This window comes from Austrofundulus limnaeus, unplaced genomic scaffold, assembly GCF_001266775.1.
Source record: "Austrofundulus limnaeus strain Quisiro unplaced genomic scaffold, Austrofundulus_limnaeus-1.0 Scaffold4, whole genome shotgun sequence".
Lineage (NCBI taxonomy): Eukaryota > Metazoa > Chordata > Actinopteri > Cyprinodontiformes > Rivulidae > Austrofundulus > Austrofundulus limnaeus.
In genome coordinates this window covers 3,366,488-3,374,467 of record NW_013952406.1, presented here as the reverse complement: position 1 = coordinate 3,374,467, position 7,980 = coordinate 3,366,488, and the positions used below count along the sequence as shown (strand labels likewise).

At 35.9% G+C, this 7,980-nt stretch overlaps 1 long non-coding RNA gene across 1 annotated transcript in view; it reads right to left on the bottom strand.

The window, feature by feature from the left end:
• Positions 1–7,980, bottom strand: part of LOC106528446 (uncharacterized) — a 52,810-nt gene that overhangs the window by 30,775 nt on the left and 14,055 nt on the right. The window contains exon 3 of the long non-coding RNA XR_001311503.1: positions 6,223–6,297. This is a non-coding gene — a long non-coding RNA (uncharacterized LOC106528446). The remainder of the gene's footprint in view (positions 1–6,222; positions 6,298–7,980) is intronic.

Genomic DNA, 7,980 nt, shown 5'->3' with positions numbered 1-7,980 from the left:
CACACACACACACACACACACACACACACACACACACACACACTTGTTGTATCGCCTGTGAGTACTATGGACTTTTTGTGAAAACTACAGATTTCTGAGGGTCAAGAAACAGGTAAACATCTAAAGCAGGGGTTTTCAAACTGTGGGGCACGCTGCACTTAGGGGGCACCAGAGGGCTTTGGGGGAGGCGTAAAGTGAATCAAGAAGTAAGGAAATTATTGTGTGGCTTACGTTCACACTGCAGGTCTTAGATTTTGTTCAGATCTTTTCTTATTTTTCAGCAGTGTATCACATTATTGTTGAAATATGACCTCCAGACTCCAGTATGAACTGTTAACAGTTCAGAGGGGCCCATTATGCACAGAAGAAGTGACATCACACACATCGAGCTTTGTTTGAGGATTAGCCACGCATCAGGGGTGGTTCTAGGGGAGGGGCCACAGGGGCATTGGCCCCAGCTGAAATCTGATTGGCCCCCTGAAGTGCCCCTGTCCTCATATGTCCTTTACCTGGGAATGATGGTGGATGCAGTTCCATGTTCAAACACTAGTTGAGCTAATGAGTCAATTAGTAAAGTCCAGACTGAATCAAGCTTACAGAATTCTTCTTCTCTTCTTAAGAATATTTGAACAATCCTGCAAGAAAAAGTCTTTCAACTGACAAATGATGGCTGGATTTTCTCACGTTATGTGTTTGAGAGTATTTTATCTATGTACAGTGAAATGTATGAAAAACTGGAAGGAGAATTTACTGGTGCAAGTACCACTTTACAATAAGGCTCCCCTGCACTTATAAAGAGTTTATAGATAGGTTTTTTAATTTATTAGGAATTAGACAAAATTGTCTAATTCCTTACCAAATAATGAGACAAATCTGTTCACGTATATATTACATCTAAAGGTGCTATAACATTTCATACTATAGTTACTACATTGTAAGCACAATAACAATAAGAAACATATTTTAACATAATAATATTGTACTGTATTACTGCATTTTAAATATTCACAACTGTAAAAGGGAGACTTGTCATAAAGTGTAATTCAGTACACCATTTCTTGATGACAAGTAAACATTTATGAATACCAAAAGTTAGTCTTTAATGTGAAAATAATTTTTAAAACTTTGTGGTGATTATCAATATTTGAAATTATTGTTCAAACATGTAACTACTGTCAACAATGATGATGTATCAAAAAAGATTTAAAAAATGTCATGTTAACATACCAAATAATCCAACCCCATCCAAAATAATGTAAAGTTTCACACTTTAAAATAAAGATCCCTTTAATATTTATGGATATTTATAGTGCAGTAATACAGTACAATATTATATGATAAAATATGGGTTTCCTAATCATTACTGTTCTTGACAAGTAGTAAACTAGTCTGAAATGGTTTATACCAAGCAGATTTGGCTCAGTGTTTGGAAAGAAACCAGACAGTTTAGTCTATTTTTTACCTTAATTAATGCATAACAAACACATATTCATAATGCATAAAGTGTTTACAGATGAATTAATAACGTATCTATAAAGTCTTTAAAAGCCATATATCAGGGGAGCCTTATTGTAAAGTGGTACCCTTTTTTAAAAAATGACATTACATTACAAGTGTTTGAACATGAATGACTGGTTAATACCTTACAACAACTGGGGATTTGTGTGAAAGGATGTTGAACAAAGACTTGGCCCTTCTATGAATATTGTGGCCCCTTGATGGCCCCTTACTCAGAAAAATCCTAGATCCGCCACTGCCACACATGCAAAATGTGTTAGCGTGTGTGATTCTGAAGTTTTTGTGTAACCAGAAATGATTTAATTACCATCTGAGCTCTTGTTAGGTTCATTTAATCTCACCTCTTGATGAATTCTGCAGTGCAGCATCATACTTTTGGAGCAAAGCGACGAGCGGACTGTAAAGTAAACTCGATATCAGTCCCAACCCGTAAGCATTGACACAGTTCGACTAGCTTAGCCGTCATCTATTGCTGTAGATTCTTGGTCATCCAGAACATGGGAAATTAAAAAAGCAAAGATAAACAACTGGACTTGTGTTCTGTAGCTGAAGACACACAGAGTTCTGCACTTGACACTGGTACCATTGATACCATTATAAATACATGAATCGATCTGCTCACTGCTACATAAGAAACGTTCTGTAAGAGTCGAATGAAATGAGACATTCAGTTTTGCGTAGCTCAAAAACAATCAGATTTGGGCCACATTTACCTGCAAGGTGTCTTGCCTAAAAGGAAAGAAGAAAAGGTGTACTTGTGATGCAAGGTATAAGTATGTGAAATGTATTTTAAAACACACAAATATTTAAAATGTGTAAAATAAAAATAAAAAATGATGTAAATTTACACATGTTGTCTGATGGTTTTGCTTAAAATGCTGCCATTAACTGTTGGAGTCTATCTTGTCTGTTAGCAAAATATCTCATGAACCACTGAACATACAATGAAACTTAATGAAAGAACATCTTGAGCTGATTAACTTAGGCAATTCAATTATTGATGCTATGTTATGTTAAATGGTTATAACTCCATCAAATTGGCAGATGTTGGTGTCAAATTTGGTGTGGTAGTAGCTGGAAGTCATTAACAGCCCATAGTCTGAGTGTGATGCCTCACAGTAACATTATTTTCAAGGTTTGACCAAAACAGCTCCACCAAAGTCATATCTCATCATAAGATTTAACTCCGAAGCGCTATCACCTAAGGTGGCGAGCAATAAAGTATGRTCTGCCTTTAATGTCTTAATGAGACATATGCTGAATCTTCTTTTTAGTGGTTAAAGACATTTTGTTGTGTGCGTGGAGTCTCTAGGAGTGCAAAAAAATTGAATTTAGTCTCAGCTTTAACTCAGATCAACATTTGATATTTAATACACTGGTTTTTTTGTATTTTCTGTTCCTTTTCGAATGTTTTCTTCTCACACAAAACATTCTGCTAAAGTGTAAAAAAAAAACAACAGAGATAATTTAGACTGAACCACCTCTGCATTCCACTTAACAACAACACTCCTGCTGAATAGAAAACAAGATGCATCAGGCTGAGGAATGACGTGTAAGGCTCATCTGTGACTGAAATTAAGCTTTGTTTTTCGGTTTACTTTCTTGGCATGCACAGATAGCACAGTTACAGGGATACAGTGCCCGTAGGTGGCTGAATAAATTTACTGTTTTATGTTAAAGTGCTGTTGAATGTTTTGTTCATGTTTTAAAAGGGACAGGCATTTCTGTATTTTTTTGAAGGAGTTTTAAGAAAGACTGCAAGAAAATCCTTGTAAAGAACAATTCTTCTGTTAATTGATTTCATATGAATGAGATGCAAAGTGTCATATTACAATAGTTATTTAGATTTTATTCATTTTATTGTGAGATGTGTTGTATTTATGTTCTGCAAAAGCCTTGTTTTCCTCCCACCATTCAAAGAGATGCAGCTCAGGTGAAAGAATCTCCCAACAGCCTGTGGGTGGAAAAACTGTGAGTGTAAAGACGTTAGTGTGTCTCTACGCATTAGCTCTATAATGGTCTGGCAACCTCTGCAGTGATGAACCTCCCCTCTCACGGAACACATGCTGAGATGGGCTCAGAACCCCGACAACACCGAGCAGAACTGAGGCAGGATGGATGGTCTGAAATACCTCGAAATGTGTTAGGGTTTTACTCTGAGCTTCGGTTTTCATTTTACAAAATACAAAGAATATGAGTACAAGTAATTTAAAAATGTACAAGGAATGCATATCGCTCACCACAGAAATTATGATCTCACATGATGTAAGATCTCACATAGTGTTGTAAATGATTCTGTAGCATATATACCTTACTTAATCATTAAAAGTTAGTTAACCTTGAAAACATTGAGAGATGATTCATATTTAATGAGCTATAAATAAACACATTTATTAATTATTTACACATAAAAGCTAATTATTTTCAAAACCAGCATACTTCTTTTTTATTCATGCTTAATAACTCATGAATTAACTATTCTATATACTGTGTGTATATGTATGTAAATGCTCCTATAAATGTACTTTCACACCATGTGTTAAACTTGTATTAATGGTTAGAGAATGTTAGAAGTGACCATAATGGTTTCCACAGGTGAAAAGGAACCTGTGGCCCTTAAGGGTTTTGTCTACATTAACAAATACCTTTCYGGCAGGGGTCTCCAACCTCCAATCTAGAGCTACTTTCACAAAATAAAATTGTCTGAGAGCTACTTTTTGCAGCATTTAATTTTAAACTTAATCTTAAACCATTGCAATAAGCTTGTTTTGCACAAAAAAAACATTGCCTTCAATTCACATGAAACCACCACGAATAACACAGAATTTACATGAATGTGCTTTTTGTGTTCATCCACTGATATTATAYTGTATTTCACACTAATAACTCAGGGTTTAACTGCAACAGATTTGTGCACAAATATTGTTGGGAGATGGGTCTCTGATTTTTTTTTCTTCCACAATGTGGACTCCAGCAGGAAGAAACCCCCTGTAGTGACATATACCGCAGTGGGAGGGGTTTCCCAGGAGTTTGGCAAAGTGTGTCACAAGGGGCTATGAAAGGTGTGTGTGAAAAGGAACGCAGAACAACCACGTAACCACGCGTCATCTGCCGATCGACCATACTGAGCTCTAAACTGATTGACAACCAAGCGGAAGGGACATCTATAAATTGATTGGAATTAAAGAAAGTTTGTTTGGCCAGRAACAAATTAAATTTAGKTTCTCRTAATTTTTCASAAGCACTGAAGAGCTACTTTAAATGAGCTCAGGAGCTACTGGTTGGAGACCCCTGCTTTAGGGTGCATTCACACTAGGAAAGTCCTTTGGTCCACTTGTTTGGTCCAGATCAAAAAGCAGACTTTTTTTCCTTTAGTGCAGTTTGCATTCACATTGAGCTTTTTGCAAGAGGACTATAATTTATAAACAAAGCCATGCAGGTGACGCTCATTGCTCCCAATGGACAGAAATGACGGGGGTGGAACATAACACACACACTCGGAAATAAAGATGATGCTGTTAATACAACTGACTATTAAGAATATCAAGAGCAGCTCATTTTTTTGTAGCGCAGTGTTAGCATTAGCAATGCTGAACAGGTAATGTTGCTAAGCTACGGTGGCCTGTAAAGTCCAAAAAGGCCCATGTTTCCTGTAGTTGGTTCGATTCTAGGCCAGTCTGTATTCACACCATTGAATATGTTTTGGAAGTAAMTAGCCTTTATGAGTAAAGCAATAATAAATGTGTTAATTTGTAGCTCCATAGCTAAGTGTGAATCATCCTTTATTAAGAATAATTTAAAGGTTGATTAACCATTTATTAATGATTAAATAAGGCTACATAAAGAAGTTATCATGACGTGTTACCAATGACTCTCACCAAACTGTATATCTGTAAAATAACTGTTATTGCCAATTTGTTTTTGCTAAGGTCAATTAGCTGTCGGACATCTTGAATTGGGTTGGGCTGCAGATGTACAACTAATCATAGTTTTATTAAAATTAATTTAGTCACTCAAACTGTAAGTCAGTCATGTTTGTCTTGCCCTGCAATGGACTTGCCACRGGTCAACAGTGACAGCTGCTGTAAAATGGCATTAGAAAGAAAAATCTGGTTAAAAAAAGTAATGAATGAAAATATGAACATAAACCATTAAAAAAGTATGGACACAAACATTTATTGCTTTTCTTTAGTTTTTCAGTAGCAGGTGAGAAGGATTAATGACATGTGCAAAAGAAAATATATTGTGCCAGTGTCTTTGCTTAGGCTTGGTAACATAACTACTTGAATATTTAAAAAGGGAAAAACATCACTTGAGAAGAAGCACTGTGTATAAATATTCCATGAGTACAAGACCAACCTTTATGTGGGAACTTATACTGAGTTATGAAAGGTTGTAAAGTTCAAAAGATAGCTTCATAGTTAAAACTGATGGTTTACATATATGACATTATTTCTACACAAAGCACACATCAGAAAAGCCCTGTTTAACTCAGATAAGATTCAATATTCCAGATTGTTACATAAATGTGTTGCATTGTAATATATTATTATTAGTTGTTTCCCGCAAAAAAATCCCTCAAACTGAGAGGGGAAGCTCAACAATAAAACCGATGACAGACAAAGTGAACACAGATTATCTTGTTTCAATTGATTCTTGTGTTGGGAAACCTGGTAACTATGAGGATGTTACTCACAAACTCACCTACACATTGCTGCAGACTAAGCACGCTCTGTCATGGTGAAAGCTGCAGCCTCCACCACGATGACGATGCGCCGTCTGCAAGATAAAAAAAAAACCTATCACTTTAATGTTTTTTTTTTAATTCAATATAACAGGTTATGTCACGAAGTAGGCAAGTTTTGTGTGAAAAAAATATATAAAAATGAGCTAAATTTCCACAGCTCTGCTTTGTTTTTCAAACATCTCGGAACTTTTTACACAATAATTGGTGAGAATGATTAGTATGAAGAACATGTGCCACTATTTACCTAGACAAGCGGGACTATCTCAAGTTTAAAACCATTAGAAAGAGTTATAGATCAAACGCTGTGCTGCATTTTAACAAGATGCGCCTCTCACAATGTACTGTTACCTCAGTAACAAGGGAGATCTCGGAGCACAGCCCGCGCTGCGCTGCTACTGCTAATTAACAACAACAAAACTGAGAGTGAGACCTTATTTATGTTGACGGCAAAAGCAGTTGACTGTTAATTCATTGTTCAGGTCAGCATGTTAGTTAATAAGGACTCTGCTTTGTTGCCTCCATCAGCGTTCTGAGTAGAACAGATTCATAATTTAGGCTTAAAGCGAAAGCCTCTTCAAAATTGTGTAGGTGGACTGAGGTGCAAAATGTTGATTGTGTGATGGTTTTGCAAAGCTTCCAGCATCTGTATTTTTGAAATATAAATGCGGGAGTTAAAAAATATGTAAAAGGCTACCCAAAAAGCTTTTTTTTTTTTTGGCTTAAAAAATAAAATTGTTGTTGACATGTTAGCATTTGTAGTTTAATCCTGAGAACATTTTCTAAACATTTTAAACCTGCTTGAAGGCCATTCAGTGGGTTTCTACAGCTTGGATCAAACCAAAACTAGCATAAGGGAGAGAGAGAGCTGTAATTTCAGAAGAGCAAAAGCTTAAAGAGGCAATATCATGTAAAATCAACTTTTATGAGTTTTATATCATGTTATAATGTTATTCTCTCATCAAAAACATGCCCAAAGTCTTGCTTCGACTCATTCGTGCATGTTTAAGAAATCCTGTAGTGTCCTGAGGCAGCCAGGCAGCGGAGCAAAAACGACCGGTTGGGACTAGAACCGCCTTTTGAGATCAGCTCCTCCTCTGGGCTGTGTCTCCAAGCCGAGCTTCCTCATCACAGAGCAATCACACACCTGGCACGTACTAAAATCGGTGGGACAGAAGAGGAAGGAGGTTCTTAAAGAGACAGAGGCCAATTCCAAGGCGTTTAGAAACAGATATGATGAAAAGTCAAGTTTATTTTCTATTTAAACATATAAAAAACATTTTAATAACAACTGAAGGTGACATAGTTACTTTTATTATGGTATAGAATTTAAATATGCTGATAAACACATATTATTCCCCTTTCAAATAATTTTAGATATGAATTGTTTTACATTCTGATCTCCATTCTGCCATAAGAGGCATGGATTAATTTTCAATAACAGCATCTAGATTGGCAGATCGTATTCCTGGTTTATATTCWTACATCACTTGGGTGCAGTCATTCTGTGAATTAAGTTATTGGGTTAATGAACTGTTGACTTAAGTTGTCTAGAAAAACTGCTGCACCAGGTAAATTAGAAAAATTTAAATACATTCAGAACCTGWTTATTCCTCTTAAAATCATTTTTGAAACATGCAGGTTGGGAAAGTCAAACCTTTAACTTTACTTTAAAACTGATCTATTTATTTATTTATTTATTTATTTATTTATAATAT